Source organism: Galeopterus variegatus, unplaced genomic scaffold, assembly GCF_000696425.1.
Source record: "Galeopterus variegatus unplaced genomic scaffold, G_variegatus-3.0.2 Scaffold839, whole genome shotgun sequence".
Classification (NCBI taxonomy): Eukaryota; Metazoa; Chordata; class Mammalia; order Dermoptera; family Cynocephalidae; genus Galeopterus; species Galeopterus variegatus.
Genome location: NW_007726950.1, coordinates 100566 through 123033, shown reverse-complemented (window position 1 = coordinate 123033; position 22468 = coordinate 100566). Strand labels below are relative to the sequence as shown.

Below are 22468 nucleotides of genomic sequence, written 5' to 3'. Positions count from 1 at the left end.
GGTCCGGTACGGGCGCGACACGGAGGGTTGCGGTCCGTTGCCGGACACGAAAAAAGACAAAAAGGAAAAAAAAAAAAGAGACAAGAGACAAGGCTTCATGACATATCAGGGAAGTTCTTTCAAAGAGAAAAAAAAAATGGGGCAGAAGACCACACCTTGTGTGATTACAGGTAGACTACAGAAATAGTAAAAAGTTTGGTGGTAGAGAAATAACCAACTTGGATTTGGACTGGATAATGCTCACAGGAACACAGGTCTCAAAAAAATGAAATATAGAAATAACAGACTGGACATCATTAATACAAGGAATAGCTGGATACATCAGTTTATCTAGGAAGAAAACATAGAGTGAACAGAGAACAGACTTTAACAGACACTGAAGTGAAAAGATGTGAATCAGTTGCTTTTGTGTATAAACTGATAGGCAAAGAATTATCTTTGAAGAAAAAAAGACAAAGATATCCATAAAACACACATGCAGAAGACTTCCTTCTCAAAATGTCAAAATGCTCTTCTTAGATGGTTAACAACTTCTGTAGACTTAGAATTGTGAGAAAGGACCATGATTAATGGAGTCTTATCTAAGACCAACCACTACAGGAAATTCTCCTGAGGGTTTTGACATTGCAGTGTATAAAATCACTAAGCACTCAATATAAGAAAAGCCTGCCTTTTACCCCTTCCAATTTTATCCCCTCGTGAACAAGAACCATCATTAACTATCCTTCAACATCATTATAATGACATGACACTGCCATTAAAGTGAATGAATAAACTAAAACTGTCCTCCTGTCATTGTCCTTCCTGGTGTGGCAAATGCAAACTGAAGGCATTTGCTGTCATAAATTTACTGTTGCCACAGGCACTTTTCCGTTGAAACCACAAGTTGACACAAGCACAGCCCATTAAATGATACCGTTTCTAGGCAAGATTTTGCTTTGCAGATATGTAAAATGGCACATTCTAATTGCCAGCACTCCTGAGTCTATTAATTTTATATCACCACCCCAGAAAAGCAGAAGTCAAGGGTTCAGATCCCCACACTGGCCAGCCACCAAAACAACAACAAAAAAGGCAGCTAATGCCTCAAACATGATCTATATGAATCAGTTAACTTACATTGCTGCTCCACATGTAGGAGTTATACTATTAGATAATTCATGAATTCCAACTTTGCTCTCTTGAACAAAACAATACTCTGAACTAAATATGGCTTTCTATTTAAACAAAAAAAACAACTTTAAAAGGGGTCAATGCTTTACTAACTAAACTGGAAAGGTTCTGCCCACTAGAGGCTGTATGTTCTGTCACAGAAATTTAACCTTTAAAAAAAAAAAAGCCTTGGAGATGATTGTGTCTATTCTACTGCAGTTCAGGATTAGTCCAAACAATACACCTATTTTTTATCTAATTTAGCTTCAAATACCAAGCAACAGGGCTGGCTTGTTAGCTCTACAGGTTAGATCGTGGTGCTGACAGCACCAAAGTCCAGGGTTACATCTGCCACCAAAAACGAACAAAAACACAAAACTCCCAAACAAACAACAAATATCAAGTAATACCAATCTCCCTTGAGAGAACACTGCATTTTGAATAAAATTTATGGGGCTGGACAGTTAGCTCAGTTGGTTAGAGTGCAGTGTTAACACCAAAGTCAAGGACTCAGTTTGTCACACTGGCCAGCCACAAAAAAAAAGAGAATAGAATTGATGACAGTTTTTTCCAAGATTACTGTAGTCTTTCATTTTACTTAAAATTGATAACCAAAATTCTGTCTATACCTATGACCAAAAATCAACATAAAAAGTCACAGAGAAGTGTACACATTGTAAGCATGCAATTTGATGAATCTTTACAAAATGAACACATCCATGTAATACACAGATACAGAACATTCCCAACATCCCAAAAGCATCCCTCATGCCCCCTCTGGTCATTACCCACCACCAAAGAAGTAGTAGCCACTATTCTGACCTTTATCATCACAGACAGGTTTTGCCTATTCTTGACCTTCACATAAATAGAAACATACAATGTACTTTCTTGTGTCAAGCTTCTTTTAGTTCAATACTATGCCTCTGAGATTCATCCATGCAACTGCATGCAGCAGGAGTTCATTTTCATCGCTGCAAAGTAATCAACAATTTATCCATTCTACTCTTGATAGACATTTGGGTTATTTTTGGTTTGGGATATCATGAGCAATGCGTTCATGAAAAGATTGTACATGTCCTCTTTCATATGTTTGTATATATTTCTGTTGTGTATATACCTAGGAGTTAATACCACTCCTAAGTTTTTAGGTCTTTAGAGTATGCATATGTTCAGCTTTAGTAGAAAGTTTTCCAAAATGACTGAATTAATTTGCCCTCCTGTCAACAAGGTCTGAGAGTTTGTTTTTTTACGTCTTCACCAGCGCCACACTGCCATTTTTTTGTTTGTTTTAATCATTAACTTTAGTCATTCTAGTGGAAGTAAAATAACATTCCCTCTATCACATCTAGAAGACATATAACCCAATCTTGAAGTTTCTATCTCAGAGTTTAGAACAGAGGGAAAAAATTAGCTTTGGTAATTTTTTAAAATTTTATATTTGGGTGGAGGTAAAATCTTTCCACCCAAATATACAAGGGCACTTCAAAAAGTTCATGGAGAAACGGAATCAAAAGATAATACAAATCTTTCCACGAACTTTTTGAAGATCTCTGTACGCCCTTCCTTCTCTATATTCCTTGTGGATGACACTAAAAGGCTGCCTTTGGCAGCGGTTATTTGAGAATTATTTATTTCCCCATTAATTAAAGGGCCTACCTCATGCAAACTACACACAAAAAATATCTAAATGTGCCTTTTCTATGCCACAATTGCATGAGTGCTACTAGGCCCTGCACTTTTGAGCAGCTAGTGTGTATGCTGCCCAAAGGGGGCAACTAGATATTAAGGAAAATACAACAAATGTTTTTAATATTTTGCTGACCTATCAAAAAAGTAAGACAAATATCCAAAGTGCCTGCACGCATGCACACGCGCGCACACACACACACAAACACACAATAGTGAGCTGAAAAGTGAGATGAAACCTGAACATAAGCAACTTGGAAATACCAAAGTTACCCAGGGCAAATACAATCCCAGTTTGAGAATAGATTAAGCTTTAGGTCAGGGCAAAGAAAACTGGATGTGATACTTCTGCAATGAGCTGGGATCCTCACAGTGGCTTATATCACCAGTGAAAAAAGAGATCTAGGGGGAAAAAAACACCTGCCCACAAAGAAGGCTTACTTGTGAGCAGGGGCAAAGAGATCAGTACCCAAAGGCTTGATGCCACTGCCTATTCTTTTTTTAATTTTTTAATTTTTAGTTTTTAGTTCTTTGGTCACTAGCCGTAGGTACCGGGATCTAAACCCTTGACCTTGGTGTTACAACACTGTGCTCTAACCAACTGAACTAACCAGCCAGCCCCGTTGTGAGCAGGGGCAAAGAGATCAGTACCCAAAGGCTTGATGCCACTGCCTATTCTTTTTTTTAATTTTTTAATTTTTAGTTTTTAGTTCTTTGGTCGCTAGCCGTAGGTACGGGGATCTAAACCCTTGACCTTGGTGTTACAACACTGTGCTCTAACCAACTGAACTAACCAGCCAGCCCCATTGCCTTATTCTTACTTGGATCTAAAATTCAAATTTACATTTGCCCATATGCTCATGAAATCCTGAAAAAGCAAAGAAATCTGCAGTGAAGGAAAGCATCGCCAACCTAGGGTCTCAGGATCTTCACCACCTAAGTTTAATCAAACAGAAGCTTATAATAAGAAAACTCCAAAATGCACAAGGAAACAAGTCCACTTGACCAAGAGTCAGCTGAAACTACAAATATTCAAACCCCCAAGGAATCATCCCACACAGATTTTTTTTTTAAAGCCCATATGAGAAGTATTTCGAAACAATGAAAAAATGAAAAAGATGTAATCAAACAAAGCAGGAAACAAGAGACGCCCCCAAAATTATCTAGAGTAGTAATGCAACACCCTACTGCTGGAGAAATGAATGAAGCAACCACTTCATGGAGGCTGCCATACAGAGCCAGGCTTCACCAGCCCAAGCTGTCTCAGAACCCAACCAGAGTCAACCCCAACCCATACTTCAAGACAAAACCATATGCTAATGGCAAGCACCAGAGGGCCACATCTCCTTCAAACTGCTTCCAGACAGATCCAAAGACAGCAGGAAACTTTCATGCCCCAAGTACTGGGGGAAAAGGATGGGAACAGAATGGTTTCTGCTTTCGAAGAATTGTTCTGAGTTTATGTGTCAGAGTGATGACTTCACATACCATAATGGCAGTAGTAGTAAGTCCATCTGTGGTAAGAAATTTGCTAATGAAAACTGCATCGTTCAGGTCCTGACATCTTATACATAGCAAATCCTGAACTCAATATAAATGATTCCCAGTTTCCATTTGTGCTGCTAAGAACAATTAGATGGCAAGCATGTAGTCTTTGAAAATGTATAAGTCAGGGTTTCATCAGAGAAACAGAGCCACCAAGTCTTACAAACACATGTTGTAGAGATTTGACCTTATACAATTATGAGAGCTGGTTAGAAGTCTTTGTAAGGCTATTGTCTTTGCAACTGATGTTGGAGCCTAAAATTCACAGGATAGGAAAGAAGAGAAGATGGATGTGGTGAAGAGCAAGCACACGTTAGAACCCACAGGCATAAGCTAAGTCCACAGGACAAACTGAACTCTGTGTTAGTTCTTTTTGCCTCTGACCTTGACAGTACAGATGTCCTGCAGAACCACAGCCCTTCTGTCAAATGCCTAAACATATACCTGACCCAGGTGGAACAGCTGTACCCAGAAGCTGCCTCACTATCTAACTCACAAAGAGGTAAGTCAACAGATAAGCAATAATACATAGAAGCCACAGAATGGTTGTTGCTTCACTTCCCCCCTCCAATCTCCTACAATAATCTCTCTCGTGCCCAACCTTAACAGAAACATACAGGAAAGGGAATTCTGGGAAACATAGTTCAGCCTAACCAAGCTGACATATTATAAAACCACCACAGCAAGATAAAAGATGACATAAATATTGCAGAAGCAAAGTGTGGAGAGTACAAACATTAATAAAGCAAATGTATTTCACAGGGCTTAACTTTTTAGTATTACACATAGGAATGTTAAGCTTACAAAAGACAGGAAACTTTCCCTGGCCTAAAGTCTCTGTTGTAGATAAGGAATTGTAACATAGCAAAATCGCTGGCTCTAAGGGCAGATGTCCTTGGTACAGTTTAACCTACTGATTGTTGTTAAGATATGTTTAGGAAGCTGCTTGATTGTTGTTTAAGTATGCTGAGGAAATTGCTGTAGGGAAAGGAAATGTTTGCTAAGGGCAAGCTGTTGGTGGATCGACAGCTTTTTACAAATTGCATTCTGGAATGTCACATTGTTAATTTTACTGCTGTTACTAGTTTTACACTGCCTTTGTTTTTATGTCTTTCTTTGATGATTGGGTCAACTGATTTTTCTTGTGAAACTTCCTTGTCTTTACAATAAAATGAAGCTAACTTTGAATCAGGGCTGTCACATTTAGCTTTCTCCTCCTAACAGGGGAGTTGCTGAAGGGCAATCACTTCGGGCCTCTCATGGCATTCATGGTGCTTTGAGTTATTCTTTGTTTTTCCATCACCATTTCACAGAGAGAAGTGTAAAAGCAAAGGAGGGTTTGGAGTCTAGGAATGCAAACAAGCAAGAAGGTCCCCAATATTGACTGAAGGCAATTCTCAAATTTGCTTTTGTTTTATCTCATCTATTCCTAGGCTGCTCTCAAAAACCATAATCTCTGAGTGCTCATTTGCTGCAATTCTTTGGGTTTCACATTTCTCTTAATCTTCTTCCAATTCTAGCTGGACTACAGACTTAAGATTATGGTTATTATGTGAAAACTAAGCTAGCAAAAAGGAAAAATGAGGAATTCTCCATATCAGGAAGGATCTTCAGGGTTCGTTCTTCAGGGGAAAAAACAACATGGGTGTGTATAATATGCTACTATTTGCATAAAATAAGGGGGAAAGAAAATCTAACTATATTTGTGCATTTTAAAACACAAGAAAAAATCCAGGAAATTAATAATAACTGTTACTCGTGCAGAGTAGGAAGGTAAAACGTAGACAGGATGAGAATGTGAGAACCTTTCCCAATATAGTCTCATAGTTCTTTACTTTATGAACCAATGTAAAAATTAACCTTTCAAAACTGCATTTACAAATTAATGATTAAAAATTAAATTTTAAAAAAGAAGAAAACAGAATTTCCAAAAATGGAAACATTATTGAAAAAATTAGGGCAGGTAAAATAGCAGATTAGATACAGCTGAAGAGAAAACTACAAAACTGGAAGACAGATTTGAAAATACCCACAATGGAGCACAAAATATATAAAAGTTGAGAATCATAAGTAGGCTCTTAAGTTCTAATCAAGTGCCCCACCCACTCCTGCCATCTTTCACCTGGCAATTCTGGGCACTGTGGCTGTCTCCACACTTTCCTTTCAGATTCTAGCGGTGAGTTCTGTGACCCTCAAGGGAGGGGCAAGGGTAAAAGAGGAGCCCCATGGGCCTCACGGTACCCTGGGGAGCAGAATGAGTGTCCCAGAACTTAGTGCCACAGAAACGCAGCTATGCTTCCAGTGTTCTATGCATTTCCAAGAAGAACAAAAAATGAATAAATATTACAGTTTGGTGTCATTTGAGGATGTGGCTGTGGACTTCACCTGGGAAAAGTGGCAGGAACTGGATGATGCTCAGAGCACTTTGTACAAGAATGTGATGCTGGAGACCTACAGGAACCTGGTGTTTTTGGGAGGCTGCATTACCAAACCCAATGTGATCTTCAAATCAGAGCAAGAAGCAGAGCCATGAATGGTAGAAGAACCCCCAAACCAGAGCCTACAAGGGACAAAGAATTGGCATGCTCCTGAAGCTTAAAGAAGATAATCCAGGAAAACCTTGCCACCTTCAAAGCACAATAGGAAGAATAAAAGCAGTTCAAGATACCCACTGTTGCTGTAAGAATAAAATAAAATTTAAAAAGAACAAGGTCAACAACTGGCTGATGATAAGCACTTGGTTGAAAACTACAACTAAGCAGTGGGTAAACATCTTTACTAAATATTTTCTTATGAATAAAAAATGAATAAAGAAGCAAAGAAAAAAAGTTCTAATCAAGGAACTATCAATATATGTCCTGCTGGTTTAAAAAATGCTATGGAGGGGCCGGCCCATGGCTCACTTGGGAGAGTGCGGTGCTGATAGCACCAAGGCCATGGGTTTGGATCCCTGTATAGGGATGGCTGGTTAGCTCACTTGGGAGAGCATGGTGCTGACAACACCAAGTCAAGGGTTAAGATCCCCTTACCGGTCATCTTTTAAATTAAAAAAAAAAAAAATGCTATGGACCAGTGACTCCACTGTACTTCCTGTTTTCCCCTTTTTGAAAAGGGGGCTACTGGAGTCCTATAGACGTTATCTGATGACTATCCAACTATTATATATTGGGTATATAAGCAACAGATAAGTTGTCTCTTTAGTTCACAGGTCCTCCGATCAAAAGGAACCTGCACTCACAGAACTGTATTCTATAAGATATCACATCTGAAAAGCTTCAATCATACTTGGACTTAATTAAATGTTGAGATCTTGGACTCTTAGTAAATGCTATAGAGAGATGAGTGTTCATCCCTTGAATGCAGGTTAAACTTAGTGGCTTGCTTCTAATAGAAGATGATAGTAGTAATGTTCTATGATTTCCAAGGTGAAGTCATAAAGAAGATAGCTACCACCTGACTTGCTTTGCTCTCTCTCCTCACTTCTCTCTCTCTAGGATTGCTCCCTCTGGGAGAAGCCAGCCACCGTTCCATGAGGACACTCAATCAGCCTGAGAAAGGTCTCAGTGGAAAGCAACTGAGGCCTCCTCTAAAAGCCAACATTATCTTGCCAGCCGTATGAGTGAGTCACCTTGCAAATGGATCCTCCAGCCCCAGTCAAGTCTTCAGACGGCTAAAGCCTCAGATGAAGACTTGACAACAATATCATGATAAAGTCAAAACTGACCAGCTAGTTGCTCCTCAATAACTGACCCTCAGATACTGAGAGATGATGATAAACGTTTATTGCTAAAATTAGCCCCCACTAAATGTTGGGACAATTTTTAGTGTATTATCTTAGAAATGCAAAGTAAGCTTAACAATCAAAACTCAATCACTATAATCCACCATATTAACAGAACATAAAATTACTTCAATACATATAAAAACTTTTTCATAAAATTCACCAACCACTCATGATAAACTAGAAGGAGATGAAAATTTCCTTAGTCTAATAACGAGTATCTACAAATATATATACACACACATATACATATACAACTAACATAATACTTAATGGTGAAATATTGACCACTTTCCCTTAAGTTCAAGAACAAAACAAAAATGAATACGATAACCTCTTCTAGTAAACATAGACCCTAAAAGGCAATGAGGCAAGAAATAAAATGTTTATAAATTGGGGGAAATTACTATAGTTTATGGCTCTGCTCCTAGTCTCTGTGGATAAAGCAACATGGGAGCAATCTGCATTACCCTGGCCTTTGCTTGTCAGCACTGAAAACTACTGCCTCCAAGCTACGCTACAGAGTGTCACTGATAATGTTGGTAAATTTTAGATACAGCATAAATAATCTTACCATGAATTAGCCAAGACCTCAATGTTTTCAAAAATTTCTAAGAAAATTTAAAAAAAAAAAAAAAAAAAAGGCTATAGGCAATTTCATTTCAAAAACTCACCAAAAGAGTGCTTCAGTCACTAACGATTTTTTTTTTAAACTGATGAATGTTCTATTGCGTATTTGTAGGCTTTTTAAAAAGCTGCAATTTTAAAATGCTACACAGGGTAATGGTCTACCCATGTTCACAACTATCTCTAAAAAATTCTATTTAGGTATTCAGAACATTTTTTAATTTTAATTATTTTTATTAATTATTGCTCTTAGCTAACATGAAATGCATAATCCTCATTTCTAAGACAAGAATATGTAGGTCAATGGCCAAGATACAATTAGATAAATTTAGACAGATATATTTAGAACAGTTTCTGAATTTCCAACCTGCTTCTTAGCCTAAGACTAAATCATCCTATACAAGTAGTCTCTCTTTTTTTTTTTTTTTGGCGGGAGCGCCACCGCGCTCCCAAGCGGCGCACTGTAGCAGTGCACCACCGGGCCGGCCCCCCAAGTAGTCTCTTTTAACCAAACAAAAAAAAAAAAGTTCTGAACATTTGGAAATTTATAAAATATAAATTAGGCTATACACACAAAAATATGGTTTTAATACAAACTCCTTTAAAATAAATTTTCCTGGGCCGGCCCATGGCTCACTTGGGAAAGTGTGGTGCTGATAACACCAAAGCCATGTGGTTTTAATACAAACTCCTTTAAAATAAATTTTCCTGGGCCGGCCCATGGCTCACTTGGGAGAGTGTGGTGCTGATAACACCAAAGCCATGGATTCAGATCCCTATATAGGGATGGCCGGTTGGCTCACTTGGGAGAGCATGGTGCTGACAACACCAAGTCAAGGGTTAAGATCTCCTTAGGAGGAAGGGGTATGGGGAGGGGGCCTAGCAAGAAACTGGTTAATGGACACAAGGAATGATTACATTCTGTAACGATGAACATGCTAATTATCCTCATTTGATCATCATGCTTTGTACACAGATACTGATATTCAACTCTGTACCCCACAAATATGTTCAATCAATTATTTTTCAATAAAAATAAGTTCCCTTCCAGTTAAAATAAAATTTGAATTTTTTAAAGGCCTACAAGGAATGCATCACTCAAATTTCAGTTTCAGCATCATTTTCCCTTATTAGGCTTCAGATCCTTCAGCATACCAAAATCTTTTGACTTCAGGGGGTTTTGCACTTTGCATTCTTACTGCCAGGAAAGCACTCCCCTAGCTCTTTCTGAGGCAGGCTCCTTCTTATATTTCTGGTCTCAACTCAAATTCCTATTAAAAAGTTGTCAGTTCACTCGAGCTGCTATAACAAAATACCACAAACTGGGTGGCTTACACAACAGAAATTTATTTCTCACTACTCTGGAGGCTGGGAATTCCAAGATCAAGGCACAGGCAGATTCTGGTCCTGGTTCACAGACTGCACCTTCTCACTGTGTCCTCACACAGTGTAACTGGTAAGGAGTCTCTCTCCAGTCTCTTTTAAAAGGATACTAATCCCATTCATGTGGGCAGAGCCTTCATGATCTAATCACCTCCCAAAGGCCCCACCTCCAAATACCATCACCTTAAAGGTTAGGATTTCAACATATGAATTTGGTGGAGACCCAAGCATTCAAGCCATAGCAAAAGGCACTAAATATCTCCTTGCACTCATATTCCATTATTCTCTATTTTTTAAAGTGTCTAAAATTACCTTATTTATTTGTATAGTTTCTTGTCTGTCTGCCTTACAAAATAAAAGATACAAGAGACCAGAGACTGTCTCATTGACTACTACATCTGCAGCACCTAGAAAAACATCCAGCACAGAGTAAATGCTTAGTATTTGTTAAACAACATATACTTATACTCAGCATTTATTAAGGAAAAGATACTTTGCTAGGCACCATGGATATGAAGCCCCATACCTTTGGTTTTTAAAAATGTTTTATTAAAATAGAATCTTATGGACATTTAGATTTTTTTAGAAACTGACATTCTAAAATCCTATATATTTATGTTAATCATTTCCAAACCATTAAAAATTTAAGAAAAAATTCTGCTACTTTACCTAGAAATGCATCATTAACATAACATCTGCCCTTTGAATATACACAATAATGATACAAGGCTTTAGAAATAATTTTTTTTTTTCAAAATAGCAGCCACAGGATATGCATATGGTTTGCCATATCCTTGCTTAAATCTATGGCTCAATTAACCAGCTACTAATGTTTAAGTAACAAATACAGTACTAAGCCACTTCATAAATGTAAGTGCTGGTGATTTGATAACTTTTCCTAAAAACAAAACATGCATTGTTTTGATTCATTTTTATAGAAATCACACAACCACCATTCCCTTGGTATCTTTAATATTAATATTTGGAGAAAAGTCTATAGCTTCCATACTACACTTACTTAAAATTATGCCCAAGGCATGCCAAATGATTAATCAATAAAAAGAACACTATGCCATATAGGGAGAGAAGAGGGAGTAATTAAGCAAGGGAGTTACAGTTTTGCCTCCCAGAAATCTAGCCTAAACAAATTTTTAAAGTTTTTTTTTTTTTTTTAATACGCTTAGCTTCAACATCCAAAAGTTGTTAATTGGTTTACCATTTAAATATTCAACCTTGGATGTTCATTACTGAATCCATGATCCAGAAATTACCCACTCCCATCATCTTTTTTAGCAATTTCTCCCTTAATTTCTGGGTGGTGGCTCATCTGCCCTCACAGGAGGCCCTTGGTGGAAGGGTGCTTGGGAGCAGGACAGGGCTTCATCTTGCCGATTTCCTGATGAACTTGATTCTCTAGATGGAAATTCCTGATCCTCCGAATCACCACAGCCCCAATCTCCTTACAACATGATGTAAACCCTTAAGATTTTAACCCTTAAGTGTTAAGTAATTAAAATATGCCAATTGGGGCCGGCCCGTGGCTCACTCCGGAGAGTGCGGTGCTGATAACACCAAGGCCCCGGGTTCGGATCCCATATAGGGATGGCCGGTTCGCTCACTGGCTGAGCGTGGTGCTGACAACACCAAGTCAAGGGTTAAGATCCCCTTACCGGTCATCTTTAAAAAAAAAAAAAAAAAAAAAAAATTTAATAAATATTTATTGAATCAATGAACTGAATCTTTTTAAAAAATCGCCAAGACCACTAATGAAACAACTTGTTTGCTTAATAGTATTATTCACTTGTACATAAAAATATATTCCAAAAAAAATAAAATAAAATAAAAATAAAAAAAAAAATATATATATATATATATATATTCCATTACGTAGAATCAACATGATTATAATATATGAACAATAAAAACAGCTTTGTCTTCTTTTGAAAAAAAATCAACATAATTTCTCAGAGTAATTTCACTTTGATCTTTTTACTTAAAAAATGAGACAAAAACTGACAAAACTGCTAATAGCCTACTAAAGCTGTTCCCTTACATTTCAAATACTATATATAAAGTGATTGTGTATGCATAAAGATCCAAAACTCAGACACTATAATATTAAGTATCTTAAGTCACTAATGCGAAATAAGGAGAAAGCAAAATGAGGTCTAAAAATTAAAATGAAGGTCCCTACCCTCAGACATTCAGTTCAAGGAAAATATTCCATTCCATCCATAAACAGGGATGTTCCCAAATCCTTTGAAATAGAAAAAATAACCTCTTTTCTAACTTCTCTATCAAAATACTAACTTACTTAAATGACAACAGTATTCTCATCTTAAATAAATACCAATACCTAAAAACAAAAACTTTTTTGAAAGGACTTCTTTCTTTCTTTTTTTTCTATCGTGAAATTAGGAGTGTATTTGAGAAACTCAAGAAAATAGGGACTATCCTCTTGCTCCCTTCTTTCCCAGGTTTTCAATTGTTTGTCAGGATTTTGGGTTAATATTTCCACTGAGAAGTTGTAGCATGGATGAAGTGGACACTACAGGAAACAAACTGTTTTAGTCCATTTTTTGTTGCTTATAACAGACTACCTGAAACTGGGTAAATGATAAAAACAGAGATTTATTTGGCTTACAGTTCTGGGACAGCTCTGTGAGAGCCTCCACTGCTCTCACATCCTGCCGGCCTGCAGATTTAACACAATGTGGACACCACTGAGGTTTCAGGCCTCTACTCTCCAGAGCTGCTGCACGAACCACACTTGGGCCTGTTCCAGCCAGAGCAGCTGGGATGCAGGGTGCAGGATCCCAAGGGCAGCTGTGCTCCAGGTCTGTCCTCCAGGATGACTCAGTCCTTCTAGGCCTCAGGGTCTGTGATGGGTGGGGCACCCTTCCAGACTTCTGAAATGCCTGAGGGGCTTTCCTCTCATTGTCTCTGCTATTAGCATCTCGCTGCCTCATCACCAAGATAATGTATTTAATAACGAGTTTATCTGCTTCACCCTTGAGTTTTTCTGCTCTCCACTTCTCTACCGCATGGCCAGGCTTCAAATTTTCCAAATCTTTACGCTCTGCTTCCCTTTTAAATTCTGGCTTTATATCATTTTGCCACCATAACTCAGAGTAAGCTCCTAAAAGCAACCATGCAGCTTCCTTAATGCTTTGCTGCTTAGAAATTTCTTTGGCCAAATGCTCTGGTTCACAACTCTTAAGTTCCAACTTCCACAAAGTTCAAGGGCATGGACACAATGCAGCCAAGTTCCTTGCTAAGGTGTACCAAGGGTGATCTTTTGTCCAATTCCCAGTAAGTTCCTCACTTCTATCTGAGACCTCATCATCCTCATGATCTTTACTATCCACATTTCTGTCAGCATTCTGGTCACCGCCACGTAAGTCTCTAAGACATTCCAAACTTTCCCTTGAGATTTTCTCTTCTTCTAAGTCCTCCAAACTCCTCTAACCTTTGCCTAATACCCAATTCAAAAGCTGCATCCACACTTTCTGTATTGCAACACCCCACTCCTGGTACCAATTTTCTGTTTTAGTCTGTTTTGTGTTGCTTATAACAGAATACCTGAAACTGGGTGACTTATAAAGAACAGAGGTTTATTTGACTTGATTCTGGGACAGTTGCATCTGGCACAGGCCTCAGGCTGCTTCTACTCATGGTGGAAAGTGGCGGCAGCCAGTGGGTTACAAGTAGACCACATGGCGAGAGAAAGCAAGAGAGAGAGCGGAGGTGCCAGGATCTTTCTAAACAATTAGCTCTCGCAGCAACTAACAGAGTGAGAACTCACTCATTAATCCTCCCTCCGCCAGGGAGAGCATTAACCCATTCATGAGGGATCTGCCCCCATGGCTCAATCAGTTTCCAACACTGCCACATTCAGGATCAAATGTTCACAAGAGTTTTGGTAGACAACACATCCAAACTCTATCACAAAGATAAGGATTGAAATAAAAACACCTATAGAATTACAATATAGTAGAAACAGCCCTTTTCTCCACAGCAACTCATCCCTTCCCTAATATCTCAAAAGGAAGAAGTTGAAGAGGCTATAAAGATACAGTATAAAAGACTCAAACTGGGAATGATGAAAGGCATTCAGAGTAAGAAATTATGAGTAATTAATTAATTAATAGAGCTAGGCAATGATAAAAAACAGTTCATAACATCACATAGCAAATATTATGTGCTTCCCGATGTAAGTACTCAACATCATCTACAAAATATTCTGCCCCCAACCCCAAATAAAGAAAAATTGAGTGACACAGATATAGAAATTAAATCTGATCAAGTTCTAAATTTAAGAGCAATTAGCAACAAATCCAGGGGTGAAAGGAACATGTTTACCACCACAGGAATGTAACTGGCAAGTTCTGATGGTGGGAAAACTCTTCAGTTTCTTCAACAAATACAGAAATGGAGGGAGAACCTATAGATTACAGAATAATGCGCAGACCTTACTTGGCTCTTGATCTGAATAATGTAAAAACACATTTATGAGATAATGGAGAAGAACACTGAACACTATCATATGGCAGTGAGGAATTATTACTAATTATGTTTCACTGTGATAGTAGCTATTTGGTTTTCTTTCCTTCAAGAGAGTAGTTGACTAAGAAACTGGATGCTAAAGTTTTACAGTACAGAAAGGGAACATGAAAATTAATATAGGTGAATGGATTTGTCCACAATGTGCTGGATTTGGCATACCTGGAAATGAAATATAAATTGTGAGACTGCAACCACGAGAAGAAAGTAGCTTTGCTTGCTTGCCAGTCAACCTTTTCTCCCCTGATATAAGCTCTATAAATAGGCCAAGAGTGATAATGGCTGCTCTAATCACTTCATATTGCAGATACTACCACTTCTGGCATGTACCTGGCCCAGCACCAAGGCTGTGAATAAACTAGATCAAGTAAGAAGCCAATGAAGTTACCAAATGCAAAAAATGTACTGTGGCTAATGAGAGCCTCTAACGTACTCAATAGCACCACGAGTATAAATCAAGAATAATTTAGAACACAAGTTCTAAATTTCCTCCACCATTTCTGCTCTGGCCATTTTCAGTCTCCCTCTGAAGATAGTCCACACAAAGATGGGTCACCATATGCTGAGGCCTAAGGTCCCCAAGATAAATGTGCCAAAATCCATCCACTATACATACCCTCAGGCTTACTGCAAATTGTTTAGTGGATTGCAATGGAGAAAAATAATGGGAAACCTTTGATGATAAAATGTTAACTTAAGAATAAACCATGCTTCCATGCTAGGTTAAAACTAAGGCAGACAGGATACTGCTTAAAATCTTAACTACATGACGTTTTTGTTCTTAATACAGAAAGGAAAACAGTCCTGTTTTCCTGGAGTTTTAGTCCACCCCCATTTTCCCTATCCCCAGCAATACCTTTCTTTAATTATAAGGCACCTAACAAAATGCTGACTCTATGTATCATAAAAGTCATTTTTTTTAAACCAGACAACTCAGTAGAAAAATAACTTCTACTAATCCCATTGGACAGTATCTTGTTTCTCTAACGTTAACCATGCTAATGAGAATTTAATTTCTAGATTACCTAACCATAACCCTACTTTATACACATTCTTAAGAATGGCTGGAGGGGGCCGGCCCGGTGGCGCACTGCTACAGTGCACCGCTTGGGAGCGCGGCGTTAAAAAATAGGCAAAGGATTTAAACAGATATTTCATCAAAAACATACAGAGATGATAAATAAGTTTATCACTATGGAGATGAATAATATAAAAAGTAAAATCCAACAATACGAAGTGCTGACAAGAATGTGAGGAAATGAGAAGTCTTAGAAATTGCTGTTTGGTAAGGAAAATGGTACAGCCACTTTGGAAAAGTGTTTGGCAGTTTATTTTAGATTTAAATGCATACTTATAGATTGCTTGGCAACCCCTTGCTCAGTTACTCACCCGCAATAAATGAAAACTTATGGGTAAACCAAAAACTTTTATGGGAGAGTGCGGTGCTGATAATACCAAGGCCACAGGTTCGGATCCTATATAGGGATGGCTGGTTGGCTCACTGCCTGAGAGTGGTGCTGACAACACCAAGCCAAGGTTTAAGATCCCCTTACCAGTCATCTTTAGAAAAAAAATAAAATAAAAAGAATGGCTAGTATAGGGCTGGCTTGTGGCTCACTCAGGAGAATGTGGTGCTGATAACACCAAGGCCGTGGGTTTGGATCCCATATAGGGCTGGCCAGTTCACTCACTTCAGAGAGCATGGTGCTGACAACACCAAGTCAAGGGTTAAGATCCTCTTACCGGTCATCTTTAAAAAAAAAAGAATGGCTGGTATAAGTAAGTCTTAACAGATTTAATTGTGTTGCTCTTTGAACATCAGAACTAATTAATTTACTAATACATGGACATGTATTATAGACAGAGGAAAAAAGTATTTTGCAAACGAACTGGCAGTAAAAAAAAAAGTACATTCAAGTCTCCAGTCATTCTCTTTTAAGCTTAAAGATCCATTTAAGAAAAGTGCTATTTTCCAATACCTTATTTAAAATTATTTTATAAAGAAAATGACAGGGCTGGCTGGTTAGCTCAGTTGGTTAGAGCACAGTGTCAATGATAACATCAAGGTCAAGGGTTCAGATCCCCATACCAGCCCCACAAAAAAAAAAGACTAGCTCCACACTACAATTAGTTGTTCTGTTATACAGTCCTTTTTTCCCCTACACCCTACTTTCTCTTCTCCACATTTTAGAGTAGGAAGGAAACATAGAAATCATCTGGTTAACTAGATTGAGGTCCTTGGGCAGAAACTATTTCTTTTATCTATGTACCCATCCCCACCTGGCACATAAGTACTCACATAAGTACTTAATTTAACTAGGTGTGAATATCCCCCCCACATACGAGGGTACTTCATGGAGGGCTGGTTAGTTAGCTCACTTGGAGAGCATGGTGCTGGTAACACTAAGGTCACAAGTTCGGATCCCATACTGGCCAGCCACTCCCCCTCCCCCTGTAGGGGATGCATAAAGCAAATGCACTTCACAGGGCCTGGTTTTCCAAAGCCCTGCAGTTTCAAATATTGACCTTACAAAAAACAGGAAATTTTCCCCAGGCTACACAGTCTCTGTCGTAAGATAAAGAACTGTAACACAGCAAGGTTGCTGGCTCAAAGACAGACAGGTTACCGACTGATATGTAAACATACTGGGAAATTACTGTAAGACGAGAATGTATGCTAAAATCAAGCTTTTGTTAGTGGATTGACTTAATTGCATGTTACCAGCTTCTATCGTTAAACTTGTTAAACTGTACTTAGCAAAAACCCCCACCTATGTTCCCTTCCTGTAACTTCCTGGTCTGGAGAATAAATGTGGGAAGAGAACCCCAATTTGTGGTTAATTTCCCAGATGGAAGAAATGCCTCTATCTTTTCGGGGGCTTCTCACTGCTCAGAAGAGATGGGCTTTGAGTAATCTTTGGCAGCTCTGTCACCCAGGGGGAAAGTAATGACAAATCCATGGGAGGCAAAGCAATATCCCCCCAATAAAAAGAGTTCATGGAAAGATTCATATTATCTTTCAATTCCATTTTTCCAGGAACTTTTTGAAGTGCCCAAGTACACACAAACAACAGTCTGCTGATAGACTTTCACTTTTCATTAGTCTTTACCTAAATGAAACACTCATCCAGGTAAGTTTTAAAATTATACAAAGCCAAGTTAATGACTTAGCAATCTTCACTATCTACCTATTGACTATTAAGTGACAGAGTCTGAACAAAGAGAAATGAGGTTCCTTATTTTGACTAAAGACATGAAAGAGAACAGAAACAAAACTTAAACACTGTAAATTAAAGCCACAAAGCCTGAATAAGACAATCAATCAAATCTGAGTTGTACTGGCTATTTTAAAGTATTTTTAAATCACATTTTTACTATTACCACTTGCTCCTACACTTTTCCTCTCCTAGCGATTCAGGAATATAGAAAGAAATTAAGACAACTAACATACTTTTTAGTTTCACCCTGCTCCTTCCTTTTACCACATGGCCCTGCAGGCTGAGTGTGAAAAGTAACTGAGCATCAATCCCACTTCTGCTGACAGAAGCTGCCCACACAGAAGCAGAAAACACTGCTTCTTTCCCTTAAGTACAATCATGAGTTCTAAAAGAGAAAGGAAGGTAGGTACAATCAAAGATAAAGGCTTCTGATAACACGAAGTTCAGAGTTCAATCCCTGTACCGGCGAGCTGCACAAAAAATAAAAATAAAGGCTAAAAAACTTTTTAAAAGTTTCATGACAATAATCAAATTCAAGACAAATTTGACAACTAAAGAAAAGTACCAAATTTCTTTAATCTGGTGATAAAGAAATCAAACCAAAATAAATAAGTAAAACCAATAAAATTTCTACTTATTGAATTTAAGTATTAATTTTAAAAAAATCTTTAAAAAGTATTGCCTACCTCATCCTTCATATGCCACCTGAGCTTATCCACCCAAAAGAAGAAAATTCATAACCCATTAGCAGAATAGAGTATCTTTACAACTTGGCCCTACCTCCACTACGCTACCCATCCCTCTGAAAACTCAAGGCACTGGCCCCACTGAACCACCAATGGGCACTGATACTCATGACTTTGCTTAGGCTGTTCCCTAGGCCTGGAATTCTCACCTGGAAATCCATCTCAAACTTCAGGCTTAAATGTTTAAGTTCTTTGAGTACCAGGACCTTGTTGGTCTTACCACTACAGGTCTTGCATCTAAAGCACTGCTGGCACACAGTAAAGCAATCCATAAATTAGTGTTGTGAGAATAAAGAGGTTCGACACAAATATTTTATCCTCTGTGTTTTCTCAATAGCTCTTCCCCCTTCCATAGTCTCACAGCTTGTTACTGAGGTTATTATATGTGTATTTCATTTAACCTACATAATTACAGCTATCCAAGAAACTGTTATCTGGTCCCAAACTCGTTCCTAAAATAATATAAAACATTACTGAGGTTATTATATGTGTATTTCATTTAACCTACATAATTACAGCTATCCAAGAAACTTTTATCTGGTCCCAAACTCGTTCCTAAAATAATATAAAACTCTGAAATCAGTATGCTTCAAAAGAACACATATTAACAGTACAACATTTTTCATCTCTTACAGGTTTTCTCAAGTATTGTCAATTCAGTAAACATGAATATACATAATTTTCATATCCCTAGTTATGTGCAGGAAAATGAAAAAGGTCTAAGATGATTAACCAAAGTTACCAAACATAAGGTTTGGGTCTCTAATATATACCAGATCCAAGCTTTAAAGAAAAGGGAAAAAAAAAAATTCAAATTACTTACATATCAAGTCTATCCATGTACAAGTCACAACAAAGATTGGGGATCCCACTAAAACAACTGAATAACAAGTAAATACCGAAGCTGACAGAAGTTACTAGTCATATATTAATGAGATTGAAAGTACCAGTGTCACTATAAATATTAGGAACAAGAAACCTTTGAAGGACATACACTTTGCACTCAATTCTAACAGAATTGCACTAAATTAGGAACTAAACTGAATTTATCTTTAATATCTGGGTCTTGAATTAATCATGAAAACTATAAAACAAAAAGTATTATGAAGTTACTCTCTTATTATTGGATGTAATCTGGCCAGCCATAGATGATAGATAGACAGACAGACAGAAAGACGGATAGATAGAACGAAATGTAAAGTTATATAAACTGAATTAGTGAGTAATGTAACGACTACACCATGAACTCAATATGAAGCTAACAATAGGGAAAGTTTCCACCTACAAAATCCAGTCCATCTCATTTTCCACAAAATGTGCCAGGAAATAGAAACTTACCATTAAGAAATCTAACTTAGCTGGTCCTTTAGGTATAATTACCTTGAAGTTTCTCCCTGCCTTTCAGATTGTATATACCTATTTTGAAGTTTACATCTTAATATGTTAACACTATGAAAAAGATGTGGTTTCAAGTTTTAAGATTACAGTGGCACAAAAAAGCATTGTAAAGCAACCTGATTTAAAAATGTCTAAGAAATATTTTTACTTTTCATTTAATGGAATTGCATAAAATTTCACTAAGGTTCTTTTTAAAGTAGCATATACAGGTCATTACAATCAATTTCATCTTGGTTTCCGGAATTCGAATTTAACTCATAATTTTGTATTTATTGGGCAACTACTGTGCACAAAGCACTCATCTAGGCACTGTATTGGGCATATTACTTAGTCAAAATATTTATATTTCCTACTAAAAGAATGGTTAGCGTTGTGACTTCTCAAGACTTCAGGTAATAACTATCAATTGCAGACCTCTAAAAATGCTTGTTAAATCAAAAGGCAATGCCCTGACTACTGAAGGAATCCAAATTGCCAGGGTCAGCAAAACTTCATTAGAAAGTTAATAGCCTCCATCCTTAAAATATCCCAAGAGAAGAAAGGGAGTGATTCAAGCTGTTAGCATGTGCCCAACGATGCTACAACAATAATAACCTAAGCAAAACTGCCAGATGTATTTGTAGTTAAGAGGTCCAACCTTGACAAAGCATCATCAGTGGGATTTTCATCCTTCTGGGTGGAAGGGTTCAGAAAGCAAAAGCGCAGTCAAAAAAAAGAAAGAAAAACAGTGGGATTTTCATCCTTCTGGGTGGAAGGGTTCAGAAAGCAAAAGCGCAGTCAAAAAAAAAGAAAGAAAAAAAGAAAGAAAGAAAAAAGTGCATCCACAAGCATAAACTAACTGTTCAACCGGTAAAGGATCTGGGAGGACCAGTACAGACGCTCTTTCCTTCAACCTGAAAGCATCTACTTTGTGACGGGGGCAAGATGATTTAAAAGTGAGAATGAATGACGTGAAGTTCCGATAGGGGATGCTGCATAAATAGCACAATACACTAAAATGGATGTTGTAAGAAATAAATTACTAAGTGCCAGGGGAAAAGACGACTCTCTGCAAAGAGAAAGGGAAGGCGATAGTCCTTATTCCGAGGCTCGTCAGTTTACATCCTCGCCGGGTTTTTTTAAAAAGTTGACAAACTCCCTAGAAGAGGTCCATTTTGGAGACTGACACATCTCTCCCATTGACCAGAGGCGCCTGCGGACCGAAGAAACGCCGAGAGTTAGGCGGCGCCCAAGCCTTAGCAAGCCTTTTCTCCTTCCAGGGCCACGGCAGCCCCGGCACAGGGGCGGCCGCGGGAGCTCTTCGCAGCAGGGGCAGATGTCGGCGCCGGAACCCGGATCGCAAAGCTGGTGGAGCTGCCGCCACCGCTTCCCTGGAGTGCTGGGAGCCGGAAAGTTGCGTGAAGACAACTCCAGAGCCTTGAAGCCTCTTCCCCGCGACGCTCGGGGGCTGCGGCACCTCCAGCCTCCCCCTCAACCGCAGCAGAAAAGGATCCACTTCGACCCAGCCCCAGCGGCCTGGGGAAGAGGGTGGCGGTCGCCCTCCAACTCGGCTGGGCCAGGACGCGAGGGTCACCAGCGGCGGCGAGCAAACGGGTCGGAGGTGTTCGACCCCCTCGCGTCCCTCCTTCACCCGGGCCGCGCCTCCTGCCAAGTCTGGGCGCAAGCCCCCGGCGCCCACCAGCCGGGCGTGTCACGACCCCAGCGCCCGGACGCCTCACCCGCGGCCCGCATCCCTCCGACTTGTCCCGACCCCTCTCTGGAACGCAGCCCGCGCCCCGCAGCTAGACCAGCAGCCAGGCCGCATCCCCGCGCCCCTTCCCACCTCACCTGCGCTCCGCGGCGGCTCCGTACCTCCTCGTCCACTCCGTGCGCCCCGTCGGGACACGCACCGACCCCCTAGCCGGGACTCTGCCTGCCGCGGTGACTCGGGACACGAAGGTCACCACCGCCTTCTCCTTCTTGGCACAAGTCTCGGCGGCGATCAGAGAGTCGCGGTCAGAGACCCACCGGGGCCAAAGTGAACCTCGCCGCCTCCGCAGCCTCCACCACCAAGTCCCTTCACTCGTCCGCGCCGCCCCAAGAAAATGTCACCAGAGGCCGTTCCGCTCGGCGCCTCACTTCCGCCCGGAACCACAGAGTCCACGCCGGCCAGCTAGAGCGGCCGCTGCGGCGGAAGCCTCTGGGGACTGGAGCCGAAGGCCGGGGGAAGCTAGACAGCGACATCTGGCGGGAGGGAACGCGCGCTCCTCCCGCTGCAGATCGCGGGGCGAGCTAGCGCCGGCTTCCCGGGCTTCTTCCCCGCACTCCCTCCTTATGTTCAGACAGCTCCCTTTCAGAAATGTCTTTCCCGGAGGGTGGGAAAGCCA

General features: G+C 39.5%; 1 protein-coding gene across 1 annotated transcript in view; it reads right to left on the bottom strand.

Moving 5' to 3' along the window:
- Nucleotides 1-22221, bottom strand: part of LOC103590561 (chromosome unknown open reading frame, human C18orf25) — an 89388-nt gene extending 67167 nt beyond the window's left edge. Inside the window, exon 1 of the mRNA XM_008572814.1 lies at nt 21930-22221. The gene's annotated coding sequence lies outside the window, so the exon portion shown is untranslated. The remainder of the gene's footprint in view (nt 1-21929) is intronic.
- Nucleotides 22222-22468: the final 247 nt, after the last annotated feature.